At 30.5% G+C, this 18,597-nt stretch overlaps 1 protein-coding gene across 1 annotated transcript in view; it reads left to right on the top strand.

Annotated features, from left to right (window-relative positions):
* LOC148281069 (ras-related and estrogen-regulated growth inhibitor-like protein A) overlaps window positions 1-18,597 on the top strand; it is a 369,126-nt gene that overhangs the window by 244,567 nt on the left and 105,962 nt on the right. The gene's annotated exons all lie outside the window — the stretch shown is intronic.

Raw genomic sequence — 18,597 nt, 5'->3', positions numbered from 1 at the left:
ATAACAAAATACATAACACAAACAAGTATAGTCGCATTCGGAGGCGCTGACACATGTATTTGTGTTAGTGCTTTTGATGTGATTGTAAACTAATTGACAGTACACAAACACTCACACGTAAAATCATACACAAAGCACTAACACTAAAAACAGCACAAATATATCACCTTGATAAATAATAAGCAAGGGAAAAACAATGCAACACAACCAAGAAAAAAAAAAAAAAAAAAAAAAAATTAATTTATTTAATATATTGATCGGCGTAATCTGTGCCAAAATGAAAAATTCAGTTATTTTTGTAAAATACGAGAAAAATTTTCAAACAAAGATTTACATATTGTTAATTTAAATTATCTGGGGTGTTATTGTGAATCTTATTGCGGGGGTAGAGAAGATTTCTGTCTGAGGATTTTCATTTTTTGTATGTGACTACGTTTTGCTTCACATATGGCCACAGTAATGATTAAACGTCAAATTAGGTTTAAAAAATGGAAAAAAACGAATACGGTTCGGTAATTTTAACCTAATTGAGTGTTTTGTGTAATGCTTAACGTCGCAATAATGATCTTAATTAATTAACAACTATGAAGTTTGGTTTCATGTAATCGTATTTATTTTACGCATTTTGACGTTTAATTATCAGTGTGGCCATATATATAGCAAAGTGTAGTCGCATGAAAAAATAATAATCCTCAATAAGAAACTTTTAAAAAAAGAGAAAATTCATTATAGCTTCTCTGGGCCCGATGTCCGCTGCCTAGTTAGAGCATATGGTTTCCACAAAAATCTCCGCACACCCGAGATTCTTCTGAGACACCTATTCTCAAAACTCAGAATTTTGCTGTTTTGGACCCAAGTGAGGTGCCGCGATTCGCATCCGTAAAGGAAAATAGGTATTATGCAAGCGTTACATAGGCAGCATTTGGTTTTCACTAAGTAAACCTTATAATATTATTAAATAAAAAAATAGAAAGTGGGATCAAAACAAAGAATAGAAATAAAAGTTTTTTTAATAAAAGTAATCCATTAATAAATAATATTTTTAGTTTGTTCCAATGTTTGTAAACAAGAACTGGATTTCACTACCTAAGGAGTTATTAAGATAAACCTATTACAACAGCGATGGATAACATCTTAAAGAAATAAGTTTAAGGATTTACAGGGTTTTTTACTTGTCATTGGCTGGTTTAAGGGGCCGCTTTAAAAATTGTGTAACATTCACCATTTTGCCTATGTTTGAACATCTATATTTCATCAACTCTTCCATCTGTCAAATTTTGTGAAGTCAAAGATCTGAAATTTTTATTTAATATTTATTATTTTTATTTTCACACAATCCTAATAATATCACCAAATAAAAAAACCCTTAAAATGGGCGCAAAAAATGTTGTGTTTTATGAGTGGTTGTAAATGGTTTCGAGGGATGTGAGCCAGAGGTCCGCAAATGAGTAAGCTAAAATACCGCCAATGAGCCAACATATCATCGTCGGAGAAAAAGCCGTAAAACAGATTTGGAGTTAACAAAAAATACAAATAAAAGCCGCCCGTCGCGGCTCAACTTTGGGCATTGAGAATTAATTTTAATTGTGGTTTCACATGATTAGCAAAATTTTGAAAGTCATTCTGGCCGGGAGATTATTAAATACTAGCGTGTATAATAATTTAGTACATGTGGTCTGTACTGGCTAAGATGTTCGCCTCACACGCGGAGGGTTTTTGGTTCAGCCCCCGATAAACTGACATTTAGAAAAAGAAAAAAATTAACAAAGACACAAACCGGAATTGTATGCTTAAATGTATAGTATAGTTATGAAATATCGACACTAAAAATGCTAAATGACTAATTCAAAATAAATTAATTTTAAATACGTGCAAAACGATTCGCAGTCACTGGTGAGTCGTGTAAATAGGTTCACCTTTGCGTTTTAAAAAATACATTTATGATAACATATCGATATTTAAAAAAAAACATTTAAGTTTGTAAGTGAAAATTCTTGATGGAAGTTCATTGTAATTTTTTAATATAAATAAAACACGAGTGATACTTTAATCCACAAATTTGGAATATCCAGTGACCGGTTTCATCGCTTTCGCAAAAATAAAATAAAATACTTAAACTCATTAAAATAGCAATATATCAATTCATTAGTTAACCCAAAGAAAATTTGTTGATAATGATCCTTACGATAAAAATAACTTTATTTAATTTACTTACATATAACTTTGAATTATGTATCCTCACTTCTGTTCTGTATAAATACATTTAACTTTTTAATAAAGATACCAGTCTCAAAGATGTCGCGAAAGCGATGAAACCGGTCACTGGATATTCAAAATTTGTGGATAAAAGTATCACTCGTGTTTTATTTATATAATAAATATCGATATTACCTTCCATAAGTGTCCAAATATGTCAAAAAAGTTCATCATGTTACGTCACTACACCAGTTTTGTAAAGTTATTCTGTCTCATACTTAAATTTTTCATATCGAGTGTCGGAAAAAATAAAGGTTTGCGTTTAGTCAGCGTATTAAAGTTTTACCGAAATACAGGCGGAAAAAAATAAGAAAGATTGGTGTGAATTGATCACGTGTATATAAGTGATCAATTTTAATTCCGGGTAAGTAAATGCCTCTATAAAATAAAATATTAGGGTTAATCCTAAGAACGTAAATATTTCATTTTCTTTAAAAATATTTTTTCAAGAATTGACTGCCTGTCTTCATAAAAAATGTGATTTATTTGGATGTTTTATTTTTTATTTATTACAACAGTTACATGAAGAAAAATATGTACAAGAAACTGAACAGAAAGAACATGAAGCTATGTAGCAAAAATAAACAAGGGCAATAAAATAATGGTATTCAATATATTCAAAACACGGTAAACATATAAGACTTCGAGCTAAACTATGCCAATCCATCTTCATCCCACACTGTTTTAGTGTGTGATGAAGATGTCATGATAGATTTTTGTATTTTTAAGCCTCGACATAGGAACAGTCATATTCTGAAAGTGGTGGGGCAAATTAAATTTATTTTAGTATTATAATTATTATTTTGTGATGGAGTAGGAATACAAAAAAAAATGTAGAATTTAATTCAAACATTACATCAATAATAATGCTTATTTGGTATGAGAAAAAAGTTTATAATCTACTACATACATTGATTTTTCGAGTTCAAATAATAACCAATTCTTTTTTGTTGAAAAGTCATGTTTTTTAATAAGATAATATCTATTTTGGTTTCACTGCATTTTAGTCAAATAAAATATAACGCCACAAAATACTTCGCTGTTATTTACTATGGTACATATTGAAATTGGTTGACTTGTTATAACAATTTATTACTAGATATGCAAAATTATTGTTATTATTTCTAATCATATGTATATAGTATTTAGTTTGTTTTTAATTTCTTAAGGGCAGTGTGTATTTTTATGTATCAATTTATTATTTATTTATTATTTCACGTTTTACATAAAACTTTTTTTTAATGTGAATACCTCACTGGAGACAAACCGTGTCGAGGCATTTATTTACATGATTTAATATTTTATACTTATAGTGTCTAAAAAATATATATAAAATACATATAAAATATTACATATTCACATTTAAATCCACACAAATATATATGCATATATATATATAATAGTAAGGGAGAGAAAAAAATAATTTAAAAGAAAGAAAAAGAAAACAACATTATATTATTAGTACAGCTCACACATTTAACTACTGTGCAGACATTAGGTCAAGTAACAAGCTACTGTCAGCTCCCGGTGGCCCAACATCCGCACAAATGCCAAATATACGAGTATATGACATATATTCATAGAGACACTGTGTGGATACAAATACAAAACACGAAAAGCAAAAATAATTATATTTTAACAAGTTTACTGCTTTGGTGGGGTGAACATCTCAAGACAGTTCTTGGGACCCAAATCAAGTAGCCATTTTTTACAAATAGTTTGAATTGCTCATGATTTTTATCTGCTTTTGTGGCAAATGGCATATTGTTATATATCCTTGGTCCAAGGTATATTTGACTCCTTTGACCAAATGATGTTGTCATTTTAGGTGCCATGTATAGCTGTTTTCTTTTAAGACGCGTTTCATAGCTAGTATTGTAAATTTTATTTCCACCGTGTTTATGAGTGTGAACGAAAAGTGCCTTAATAATTAGAATTACCTATAATATATTAATTGCTTTCCTAATCGAAAACACCACCGCACGCCCCTGATGCTCATACATTATTTTGCTCGCATACGACAAGAAAAAGTATCAATAACTAAAGATTCGTAAAAAGCAAGTTATTTGAAAATTATTATAATCAGTATCGAAACATAATGTTCTGAAAATAACAGGTGGTAGAGTGATAATGCGCTCTGTTTTTACATGCACGCTTAACCGCAAACTGACGGTTTCCTCAAACAATTTGCTTTTCGGTAATTGTCCAAAATGCTCAACTGGCAAGAAAAATGCGTAATTGAATTATGACTTTAAGCTCGTATTACATGGATCAGAAAATGGTAGAAGATCTTGGGCAGTTTCTTGTACAATCATTTTTGTGCCAAATATTGGGGCATTTTATTTGCTGTTTTACGCGGGGCAATTTGTGGGATTGAATATTGCGCATAAACATGCGTAGTACGTAGATGTTTTCGCCACCATGATAGATAACGAGCAGTATCACAGCTGACCAAACGAGTAATCTTGTGATCACGTGACTGCTGACAACTAACAATATATTATGTGAATATATTTTTCTAAAATAATATAAATCATCAACTTTATTAAAAATCATAATTTTCAGAAAAGAAAGGCGAGCGTCAAGTGAAAATTTCAGGGAAATAAAAAAACCCGGGTAAATAAAGTGACGTAAGCAACATCAAAAACAAATACGCCTTGACAGTTAAAGTTGACAATTAACAGTATTATAGGCGTAGAATGTGTGCGATGATCTTTGTTAAAATATTTATTAAAAAACAGGACGTTTTTAATTTTTCTGAAATTGCGTACAGAGTTTACCCAATTTGTGCATTACACGTTAAAATATTCATTGGGTCAAATCTCAAAGAAATAATTAACGACCCACTTCTACAAGCGCTTCTCAATAGAAGCCCTTTCGCCATATATATGTGTATATATTTTTTATTATGTGAGTTGTATTATTCTTTTATCTTGCTTGTAATGTACAAGGTTTATATTTACTTTAAAGGGATAGTTATTTATTTGTTTTCTTCAAAAAAATATTTATTATATTAAACTTATTTCAATGTAACACTTTGTTTAGTTATTTAGTTGATATAATATGTAAGGATCGGGTAGGATGTTTCGGTTTTAGCCTGTTTTAGGAGCTTCTCCGCATTTGCTCTAGTGACGAGGAAACTATAGAAAACTCGTTAGTAGAAGGCGGACTGCTGTCATTTGTCAACAGACATTCCGATCTACTCGAAGAGTGTTCGGCATTTGGTGTCCTGCCATCATTGATACCTTTTATTGCCTTTACTATATCTATCATGCATAATGTTACCTTTTTTGACAAGTCCTTATGACTAATTACTACATGAACATCGTGTAAATCCTCATTTAGACTTTTGCATCGCGCCTTCAGATGCATTATCTGTAAACTAAAAAAGGGGCAATGCATCAATAGATGGGAGACATCTTGGAGAGTAACAGCATCGCATGGGCAATTGTCGATCTCAGATATCTTGAATCTGTGTAAATAACTCATAAATCCGCCATGTCCTGTCAGGATTTGTGTAAGTTCGTATCCTGCACGCTGCAGTTTCCTAAATTCAAAAGCATGGTAAATAGATGGAAAAAATATTTTAGTTACATACATTCCATAGAACAAAAGCGTTGCAAATATTTGGTTTGGTTGTTAGTTTGACAACAAACGTGTAATGGACAGTTCATTACTATTGCCTTCCAATTCTTGATCTAAGTACCAACGGCTCATTGTTTTATAATCCTAGAATGTTTTTTGTCCGTATAGGCATCTCTAAAGACGGGCCACAAATTATCACTCAGAGGGTCAATTTTTGCACTAAATCTTTTATCATTTTCTGACCTATGTAATATAATCTTAAGTATAATCCTGCAGTACACGAATGCAATTTTCAATACCATTGAATGTCAGTTAAAGATAATTGTATGCATGGTGGAACACATTTGAACAATATCAGGGTTTCCAATTACCAGGATTTTTCTTTTTACCGATTTTTATATGTAACCGATATAAATTTTTCAGTCAGTTTTGTAAACATTAGTATATCAGCTATAGACTATAAGTATCATGATACTTCATAGAAACAGCTTATATTTTTGCCTTGTACCAAAGATACGGCATAAAACCTGCAACTGAAGTGCACGAACAATATAATAGGTATTTGAAGAGGCCACTTAAACCAGCCAATGTTTAGTCATAAGCCATAAGCCTTGTAAATGCCTAGACTACCATGTTTCCTTCTTTGGAAGGTTTTCCCTATCTGTTGCAACAATTTTTATTCAGAACAGCAGAGGCTATTACAATACGACATGCTAGAGATGACATGCTCAATTAAACTCAACATGGTTCCCGGCACTAGACACTACAAAATGACTTTGAATGTACCTATTACCGACTGCGACACGGTACAAATTACTACAATATAAACACGTTTTTTTTTCTCAACACATAATTAACCATGAAGATAGGTCATACAATGGTGGGTGAAACGCCGGAACGAATCCAACCTTTGCAAAATCCCTCAGAAAAGTACTTTGGTGTTTTAACTTTTAAAAGCATTAGTCCTATCAGCACGTTGATTTTGTATTGTTGTGCAATTACAATGAAGAAGGAGATTTGCATTTTTGCGTAATTAGTGTCTTAAAGAAGAGACGAGTACGTCTCAAAACTGGTAGAAATAGAAAATTAATTGAAAGTGATTGTATAGTACAAATATTTACTAAAATTTATTTTAGTAGTTAATATTAAGGGTAAAGATCCATAATTGGATTTTATCGAGGAGTAGAAAGCACTGTATAAGATTGCTTCGGGAATAAATATATAATATCGAAGCTATCTTCATTATTATTCATATACGTATATACGTATATCATATTTGAATAAACTTAATAGTGGTGCTTATTATTTGTAAAGATATATTTTAACTATTGCTAATCGAAGCATAAAATTATTTATTGTTATGTTTATTTTGTATTCTTTTTACTATCATAAATAATTTTATGCTTCGATTAGCAATAGTTAAAATATATCTTTACAAATAATAAGCACCACTATTAAGTTTATTCAAATATGATATACGTATATACGTATATGAATAATAATGAAGATAGCTTCGATATTATATATTTATTCCCGAAGCAATCTTATACAGTGCTTTCTACTCCTCGATAAAATCCAATAGTACAAATATTTACTAAAGTTTATTTTAGTAGAACGTCATGTTAATTTTTTACGTTGTTTACACCATTTAATTATATGAGAAGAAAAAACTAGTGAAAACAATAGTTTTCAGCAATTTATATGATTTTTGTAAATAATTTATATTTTATGGCGTTTTCCTTTTAAAAGTTTTGAGGCCCTGAGCCACGCGCTACTTAAAAATAAATATGTGAACAAAAGAGTGTATACAGGCCCGAGGGATATTTTGAATGCTAAGTACGAGTGCTTACCTACACTAAATTGAATACTACGAAATACGAAATGTGCGTTATAATTTTGAAAGTGCTGCTTGGTAGTTGGCTGTGATTGAATATTATATTGAACGACTATAAACACGGACAGGGGTTTGTAAGAAGGGGTATTATAGGTAATTTGCATCGCAAAATTGGCTCTCAGCTAAAGATCTCAGGAGACATTGGTTATGTTCTTGTTTCACTATAGTTATTTCAATATTTCTACAAAGCGAAGATAATGTAGAAATAGAATGCAATGACACTTTAAAATATTTATTTATTTATTTACTCCTCTTTCCCGATGATGTATAGCAGGTACACATTGCATCTAATAACTTAAATGTCTTCATAAATGTAATAAATTATGAGTAAAGATTTATGGTATTTCTCCGTTATACATTTACAAATCGGTTAAAATATTTTGTTATTAAATAATTAATGCCTTTTGAGAACAAAAAATCCATTTTACTAAAAATAGGAGATAAATCACTAATACAGTAGAAAGTTTTCCAATGTTGCGGAGTAAGTAGTAAAAGAGTAATTGTAATATATAATTGTCTCACACACTCGTTACGTCTCACTTTCGATAGTATATTCGGCAGCGAGAGAGACAATTTCACGTGTCACACGCGCGAACAGCAAAGTTTCTAGTACTTCGTTAGTAGTGTGTATAGCTATTCGACTTTCGTCAGAGGCGGTTCTTTTGCCCGCGCTTGGAGCATGAGCGAACGTTTTATTCGTGTTTTTAGCAATTAGATTTAAAATGTTATAATTTTTGACTTCAGCTATGAATAATTTAATCAATTGCAAATGAATGTTACATTTTTCTTATTTAAAATCTATTATGTTTTGCATGTGCAATGACTACAAAGCACCGTAACGGTTTTTTGAACAGTAAAGGAAAGATTCACCTAATACTGCTAAAAAAACATGGTAGCGTGTTTTGGAATAGTTTCAGTTGTCATTCTGTTTCATCAGGGCAGTTTGAAGCCACATTGGTCTCCCCATTATTTGGTTCTGTCCCTTATAAGTGGTTTTCATAATCTGATCAATATGCAGCCTGAAATTTCCGTGACCGATTTTTTAAACTTATCCCTCCTCGTGTAAACGACCCAATTCCATTTTAAAGTGCTGCTTTTCCTTAATATCTTCCACTTTTGTAACCTTTCGAATGCCAAAGAATCGTTTTCTGTCGCTTATTGTGTATCCTAGTATACTTTTTTCCGTCCTTGTCTGTACATGTCAGAAGTTTTTTAAGGTTTAAGTAAGTTTTCGGGCTTGTCTGTACATGTCAGTAGTTTTACTCATCGCCCATGTTTGGCATCCGTATGTCAGAATAACCACCTTACAAACGTTTATGACTCCTCGGAGCTTTAAGATAGTGCTTGTTTTCATAGTATTTCTTTGAGCAAGCAAAACTAGTCTCACTTAAAAGTTTAATGAGGAATAAATGCATCATCAAGTGTAATATTTCAGTATTAAATTAAGTCATTAACAGTCCTTATTGACTACAGTCCTCAAGTTGGCCAGGGGCAATGGAGGCGTATTATACATACACACCTAATGCCTGAAATTCCAACGGGACAACAACGCTCAGCATTGAATAAGATAACGAAGAAGAAAAAATACCAAACAGTGATTTAAAAAAAAACTGATTTCTTCGTCATACTTGTGAAACTACCAACGTTTTACCTTTACCCTTCGATCTTTTAATATAAAGTCAATACCCATAACTAGAAAAAACTCTTTTTAACTTTTATCTTTTCTTAAATGATTAAATCAGCATTTGTTTCTTAAAATTTGGTAATGTTAGTAAATATTTATATTTTCAATGTCTATCGGTTTTAAGACGTACCCATCTCTTTGTCAAGACACTTATTCGGTAGTACGGTGGCAGAAGGGACCATCTTTTTTTTTTAGTTTTTTGCATTCTAAAAATAATAAAGGTAATAATATTTTAACCAATAAAAAACAGTACACTTACATTTTTAAAAGTTGTTAATTAATGAAAGCTGGACAAAACACTCATTTTTTTTAGTTTTTAGACTGAATCAATGTCTTAGTTCAGCTCTCTTCAACATTAAAAAAAATACAGGTAGCCTCTTTTGTCATCTGACTACCGAAATACACTAATATACCAATCTCACTATAAAAAAAAATCAACTTGCTGATAGGACATATGATATTACAAGTTAACAGTAACGTGCAATAATTGTAATCAAATAATAAGTTTGATCTTGCGAGAATCGAAAAAGGATGGGGGTGAAGGGAGAATTTACTACATAAAGCGTCACCATTACAATAGAACATCTGTTTTTGTTACTAAATGAAATAAATAAATAATAAGTAAATAAATAAATAACATTATGGTATTAATTGAATTCAGGACCTCAAATATTTTAAATAAACTTAATAATAATAACCCTTTGTAGGTATTCCAACAATGTTTTGAGTATGTCCAAATGCTTGCAGACTAGCTGGATTTCCTCCTTAGGAAGTCATTCATATTGCATTTTGTTGCAACAGAGAGTGTGTAAATTGGCTTTTTAATCTAGCCAATGACAGGTCATAAGCCCTGTAAATGCCTAGACTTCCATGTATCTTCTCAAATATGTTTTTTTTGTGTTAAAATTAATAAAACTTCCCTAAAAATAAATGGGCTAACGTGAATTAATGTTTGGATTTTCAAATACATGGGTAAATTCCTAATAAATAAACCGTAAATGTATTTTAAACAAATAATGGCATCTTACGGCAGTTCATATGATCTACAATTCTCGTGAATAAAATTTGACATTAAGGCTGTACTTTCCAAGATACCCTGAGCAAAAAAAATATATATAAATACAGGGGATAAAGGATAGATATCACTAAAATACTAGAAATAAAGCGATAATTTGATAATAATTCAAACCATTTTAAATAATCGGAACAGCATCGGTCAATTACATTTAGCAAGTTCCTTTTTATTTATAAGTTTATTTAAATTTCCAATAGGTTTGAAAACTTTAAAACGTTCTATCTCAAATCTTCATTTTTTGACATTCATCCTTTATATCCTATACCCTTCATATAAAATTGAAAAGGACTTGATGCATTTAAGCACATATTTTTATTACAATCCTTCCAACTTCCTTCTTCCATAAAATGACTCACAATCAAGGCAATTAGGATCAAATTAAATAACCCAATATTATCATAAAATTTATTTTAAGGATCGGGTATCTGTTTCCTTTTTTGCACAAAGCATTTCCGGAAGACCTTTTTTGAAATTAGCATTCAAATACCTGTATTTTTATTAGCTTTTTTTATTTCCGAACGCGAATTTTTAGAGCCTACCATATTTGTAAGGGGAGAATTTAAAACTGTGTTTGATATAGGTTTTACAGTATTTAATACTGAAGTTTTTTTTTTAATTAAAAGCTTTTTTGTAATGAAGATAAACATATACGAGTAAATTTTATTTCATTTTTATTTATTTAGGAAAAACAACTGTTGTCGTCATATAAGAAGTTATTAATATAATGTTTAGAAGATTTGTGACTTTTCTTGGTTATAAGTATTACTTTATAGGTTTACACAATGTTAATATGCACCATTCTGCTTATGTTTCCTACTCGTTTCATAGATTGATAAAAATGATTACTTTATTCACTGTAATAAATTAAATGCGTATTCCTGCTTTTATATGACAGCCTCTAATTTAGTTTAATTCAACGCGATTACATTTGATTTTATTTGATTCTGAAGTAGTGCTATATTCGGCGTCCAGGCGGATGAAGAATACTTCTCTATGTGTGAAATAGAACCAGAATCCTGGACTAGTGTTTTTGAATCGATGGTAGTGTAGATATCAGGGATTTTTTTTTTTTTTTTTTAAGGAATAACCCCTATAGCCTCTATTTAATAGGCTTGCCATCAGGTAGGAAAGAAGAGATTTTGAAGGAGTTTATTAATAATGCACTACAACACCCAGATCAATTAAGAAAAATTGTTGGGTTTTTTTCTTGTTAATGGCGGAAATACAACCCGTGACGTCAGTTTTACCAACTGCGCCACGGTGCCTTAATTAATACAATTAAAATACATACTTTATGAATTACAGTTGAAAAATATGCGTCTATTAAAGTTTGGTAGGTTTTTTTTCCAAATAAAAAAATTATCACCAAAAGTAAAACAAAATGGTAAAAGTCACACGTCATTCGAAAGAAAAATTTTCTTTTACGTTACATATATTATTTTATTTGATTACAAGCCTTCAAAATGGAATGTCTAGTAGACGAAAGGGAGCATTTTCGACACTTCCTTTTGTTTGTGTTCAATCGAAATTCAAAGCTGCTCGCGACATTTGTGCATTGTACGGTGAATATGCAATGATTTTTTGAATAATTTTTGTAAAATATTAAGGAAGAACACATTATTGACAAATTTGTTGTAATTTATTGTTATTGCATCCTCTTGTTCTCTTAATTTGGGAAAAAACGGACACAACTTATGTTAACACTCAAAATATACCATTTAATAAAAATAGCGAAAAGTAATTAAAACAGACAATTATTTTATTTAAAAAAAACAATGCACATTATATTTAAAGGTCTACGTTATGTTTTTATTTGTACTTTTCTATTATATTTTAAAAAAACATCCTTTTTCAATTTTACAAAGGCGTAACTCTTAAAAACGATAGATTTTCTCATAAAAGACAAATGTTTTCATGTGCAAATAAATGAACTCGACAATCTCTCAGCTCCATAACTAATTAAAACGTTGTGATAATTTTACACACCTTTAATCCTAAAACTAGTAAGCACTGTGTACATATTTTACATAAATATTTCATATATACTACACGGTGATATAAACAATTATTTATTACAAATCAATTTAGGTCTGTCAAATCTTTGGTCAGCCATTACTCGAATCAATTCATTTCTAGTTATCTCTGTATAGAACTGAGCCATTGACATATTAGAACTTACTGAGTAAATATTCTAACTTGAAACACTACATACCTGATTTAAAAATTTAGCGTACGATAGATATAAAAGTAGGATTTGAGAATAGATCTGAATTGAATGGGACTATCGATGATGCGTAAGTGTGAAGGCGATTAGTTCCAGGCAGAGAGGCCGGCTATGGCAAAAGCGCGATCACCAAATGTAATCTTTGGTTTGTGCCAGAATTCGACAAGTTTTCTTCTGCCTGAATCAAATGCTGAACTATTGATCCAATCGTATATTTAAGCGCGTATCATAGTTCAAATGTATTCTAATATTAAAACGTCACTGTTCTGCTTTTTAACCCTATTTACATGTTATCAGTTATTGTGGACTGTATGTTTCCTTCAAATAAATAAAAAATATTTTGAATACAAGATATATCAAGTTATAGATGCCGTAATTTGGGATTTAGACGGTCCTTTGATTTGAGATCGGGACTGGTGTTTTTATAAATTATCTCCACTGAATGAAAAAAGGAAATTCGATTGCTACCCGTGGAATAGATAGACTTCTCAGGACGTCCACCATATACAATACGTACATATTACATTATTATCCCATCCCATGTTTGACAACGAAAAACTATACTCTTTACTAATGTGCGCGCAGTATGGTCTCTTTCTAGATAATCCTGAGAAAATAAGGAGATACATGGCTACTTCGAAAGCACAGTTTTATTCTAAAGCCCTTAGTCATAATAATTAAGGAACACAAGGCAAATAAACTTATGAAAAAAGCTTTGATACAAATAAGCAAAATAATGAAAAAAGGATTAAAAAATAAATGTCCACTTAAAGGTGAATTTTTTGGACAACTCTTTTCCTTGATAGAAAGATCTTTTGGACGGAAAGCTTGATTATATTTAATTATCTTTGAATATTTTATCAGAACAAATCAAACGCGGAGCATTTTACTACCCAGGTACCTCCAATATCTTAGACAATTGTAAGAAATTAATATAATTTACTCGCAATGTGTGGCTGTATAAAATTAAAGTTATCATATCAAAACTTCATCAAATGAAAAAACTCTTAAAGCAATTAATCTTTGTAAATTACAAAAATAATTAAATAAATACAGAATTTTAAAGTCCATTTGAGGTGATTTTTCACAAAAACAGCTCTATACTATTTAGCAAAGCATTATTATATTATATGGAGATTTCCTTTTTGTTTATTTGATAGGCTTCAAGTAGTAAATCGGTACTTGGGTTGCGTTTCTTGCTGACAAGCTAACACATTAAATGTAGACTTCTTCTCTATGATACCTACACTCTACACTGATTTGTAGCTTCTTAAACACTCATGTATACGCCCATAAATAGTGTGTAATTAACATGTCATCTCCGGCTATAAACGGTGAATCTAGGAGGAAACATAATGATTAATGTACGCTGGAATTGAGTTCGCCATTTTTTTATCAACTTGACCATCTAACTATTTAAATACTAAACTTAAACAGCCTAAAATTTAATGTTATTTAAATCGGTTATTTAATGGTCCAGGCGGATAAAGAATACAGATTTGTGAGTGAAATAGAACTCGAACACAGGATGAGTATTTTCTACTTAAAAGCTGCTCTCGGGTAAAATTCCTTGATAAGAAAATTGAATGGAGATAAGTCCGCATCTTTTTGATGTGGTAAGCGCGTTTACCTACCATTTTTGAAGTCCAGGGTTCAATAATAATAATAATAAATCTGTAATAACTATAACATATACAATGTGATATATACAAATAAAATTGCCACTAGCAATTTTTTACAGTAGACCAAAAACAAATAATAAATACAGCAATAAAACGAGTAAAATTTTTTAAAGTAAACATTTTTTTATATTAAATAATAAATCAAATAAATAAAAATTTAAGAAAATACGAACAGTTAAAACATATTAGTTTTGGTTATGTTTTTTTAAAGTACTTAACTGGGGATAGCTTCTTAGTTTAAAGATAGTAATTTTTGTCTTAAAAAAATATTAAATTAAAAATAAATACAATTTCTATTATCAAAATATAAATGCAATTTAATACAATTCTATATAATAGATACAATTTCTTTATTTAAATTGGAGTACATATAAAATATGCTTATGTGTGTCCTACTTCAAGATTAAAAGAAAAAGTACACATTAAATATACCACTTTATACCTAAATCTTAAGTCATTACCAGTAAATTTAGAAATTGCTCACGTTATTTACATTTCATACATTTTAATTTATTCGATTGCATCTTTCAAATATTAATTTATACTTTATTGAGTTTTTCTACTGACATTTCTTGGTGGAACTGCATTTTAATTAAAAAAGTAAAAATACTTTATAGTTTTATTCCACTTTTATTTATAATTATTTTATAATTTTTTTTACCAGTGACCGGGTTTCGTCGTGACCGACCAGTCTGACGATGTCGGTCACGACGAAATCCGGTCACTGGTAAAAAAAATATAAAGTAATTATAAATAAAAGTGGAATAAAACTATAAAGTATTTTTATTATTATAATTAATTTATACTATAGATACATTTATTTATAAGAAACACTATTAACTCTCTTGAATTCTTTTAATACAACGTATTTCCTAAATTTCTTTGTGCCCTTTTTTTTGTTTTCGTCATGTTATATCTTTTTTTTTAATGTCTCTTTTTGTTTTGTACATAAGTTATTCCACATTGCATTTTGTTCTCGGGTGTGAGTTTATTTTTTTCAATGTCTTCTCAAACTGTTAATACGTTTTTTTAATATACCTACATAATTTGTTATATTCAGCAGTGTAACTAATCCCAGTAAAGTTTTTTTAAATACATTTTTATCGTATCAACATGTTCATGGTCTTCTTTGTGGGAAACGAGGGGTTGTCGAGTGTAATAAATTAGGACTAGGTGAATTCTCTGCATCATCAGTAAGAAGTGTTGGCTCCAGGGAACAGAGCCAGCGTCTGTATTTCCTTCCCTTATCAAGTAGATCGGACAGTAAAATCCACAGTTTAATCTTCTGAATACGCTAACACGTTGGTTAACTAAAACATAGTAAGGGTAAAGTGTCATAACATCGCCCTTTTATATTTTGGCCCGATTGTTAAATTACATTTTTAATTTGTTTAATACAACAGCCACATACTTAAGATTAAAAAGCATTTAAGGAGGTAATCTTGAAATAAATCCAAATAAATAATCCTCATAAATACATTTGTTGCGAAATAGTTTTTTGTATTTATTTTTTTGTTAAATCAAACATTTGGGTTCTTACAATTTACCCTAATATTTCAATTTTGGTGGCCATTTTCAACGAGTTAAATATCTCAGTTTTAGGAAATGGGAATCAAGTTATGTTAGAGCGGGTTGCGAACCTCAGACCTTTAATCCGTGAGTCCATGATATTAGCTATAGGAACACAAACGGATTCCTGACTCGGGTGAGATTTATCTGACTGATTAAGGGTTGCTTTCGAATAGCCGATATAAGTATTAAAATTTTGCTCAAAATATACTACAGTCCTTAAAAAAATTCGAAAAACCGTATTCCATAAAAAAGGGTTTAAAATAAAATGCTTCATCAATTACTTGTTTTACAACAATTATTTAAGGCTTAGTTTAGCCTATAACTTAAGAAATACCGAATAATTTGTGTGATTTAAAATGCTTTTATATAATTTTAAAAACAAAATATTTAGTATTTTTTAAAATAATTTTCTTGTTCAATTTACCACCATCAAACCTTGAAACAAATTTCACTATTATTTAAGTACCAACAGGACGGTCTTTTCTAAGTGGGCACGTGGGGTACGAGCCCAGGTCCCCTGGACTGATGGAGGCCTTGAAATTCTATAAGGCTCTCTTTCTAAAAGCTCTAAACTCTGTGTGCCAAATGACCCCCGCATGGCCTAAAAGGGCGATAGGTACTAATATACCGTAGTTTAGTCTAAATTTCAATGTGGAATATATACAAAATGATTAATTTTATATTGTGTTTATTTAAACCTATTTTTTTTAGTGGTTGGATTTTGGATTTTGAAAAAACAACGTTGTAAAGTGGCTTGATCGAATGATTTCCTTACTTTTTATCAAAGTACTGCCTTAAGATTATGGCACGCGGTATTAGGAGCATTCGCCATTTTAGTAGTTAGCACCGACGAGAATAGAAATATCTCTACTGGCGATAGTTTTCTAGTTCCTTTAGTGCAGTGACGCCTTGTTAGATGTTAGAAGCGAGGGGAAATGTGCATATCAATTTTCAACATCCAGACAGCAGTGTTGGTTATAATGTTTTCTTACATTCAACCCCAGGCTATTTAGTAAATATATTATCTACTTAATCCCCATTTACTGAAACACGAGTGTTACAAAACCATAGAAACTGTTTAGTATAATTTATTTATTTATTTATTCATTCAAAATCACTCTCTTTTAAATATAAATGGACTTTTTAAGGTTTTTAGGCTGTGCCCGTGTTATAAATAATTAAATTAAATCATAATGACATGTGATGCAATAGAATAATAATCCAGAAAAACAAGGTATAAATAATAAAAAAATAAATTCCAAAGAATACAACGTAAAAAGGGTAATCAAAAATAAATATTAAAATATAAATAATACAAATTCAGATTCAAGCATAATCAAATATACAAAATAATAGTATCATTGAAATCATCAATATATTAGTAAAATATAGTAGTATTGAAAAAAATGAAAAAATAATAGGATTTTATTTTATTAACATAAACGGCAAATCTGCCTTTTACAAACATTTTTTATAATACTAACATATTTGGCTTAATATATATATGTATTTTTTTTTTAAACATAAATTTCAAAAGTAAAATGTTTCAATATCCCTGGACTGGCAAATAAAGCTTAAAACTGATTAAATTGTTTTCAGGTAACACTAAAAAAAACTGTATTCGGTTTTACAATGCAGGGATTTATGCACCATCTGGTTTTATTTTTTTTTTAATCAAATGTTTGTGGTCTTATTATTTACCCTCCACATATAAAAATATTTCGATAATTGGGGCCATTCTCAATGAGTTGTAAATAATTTACTATTAGGAAATGGGAATCAAGTTGGGGTAGAGTGGGATTCAAACCAAAGATCTCTGATCCGTGAGTCAGCAACACCAGCCACGGGACCACAACCCGATTAAAATTATGATTATATGATTATGCATAAAATAAACAATAATGCATAAAAATTCAAACTCTTGTTACCAAAGAGCACTTTAGCAACTCTTATTTTTAGCATCGCCTCGAATTTCATTGTCCCTGGACTGGCACATGAAGCGTAAGAAGGATCACCTTTGTTTTATCTCATTGATGATCGGGATGCGCTGTATTTTGTATGCTGACATGGTGCTCTGTGCAACATCTGGTTCGAGTAAAGTTTAGATGATAATGCACAGAGAGAAAGCATTTTTGAGAAGAAGTACGGATGTCTAGGCATATGTGGAATGGTGAATGTTATACCGGTCTAAAGTGGCCACATAAACCAGCTAATGACAGGGTATAAGCTCTGTAAATGCCTATACTTCGATATTCCATCATCAAAAATGTTCTCTATCTCTGGTATAATATGTTAATCTCAATAACTCCATAGGGGCTCAAATCCAGCCTTAAAAAAATTGGAAGAATTCAAAATATTGTTACTAAAATCAACAATTAGTCATTTAAGAGGTATAGTGGTTAAGACGCATAACTCATGCAAGGAAGGTTCCGGGTTCGATTCCCCGTGAAAACACAAAAATTCAATGTGTTTTTTTTCAAGCCTGGGTGTTCTGTGCTGTAATTCACCACTTTTATTTGGCCCCTTGGCCTGTTGGGGTGCAAAAAAACCGATCGGTCCAAGTAGAGGCATAAAATTGAAAAATAATTTTAGAAATAAATTTTATCCGCATCAATAAAAGTTTTA

Source organism: Micrasema longulum, unplaced genomic scaffold (genome assembly GCF_059751315.1).
Source record: "Micrasema longulum isolate JH-2025_06_02 unplaced genomic scaffold, ASM5975131v1 h1tg000501l, whole genome shotgun sequence".
Taxonomy (NCBI): domain Eukaryota; kingdom Metazoa; phylum Arthropoda; class Insecta; order Trichoptera; family Brachycentridae; genus Micrasema; species Micrasema longulum.
This window is presented reverse-complemented; position numbering and strand designations above follow the sequence as displayed.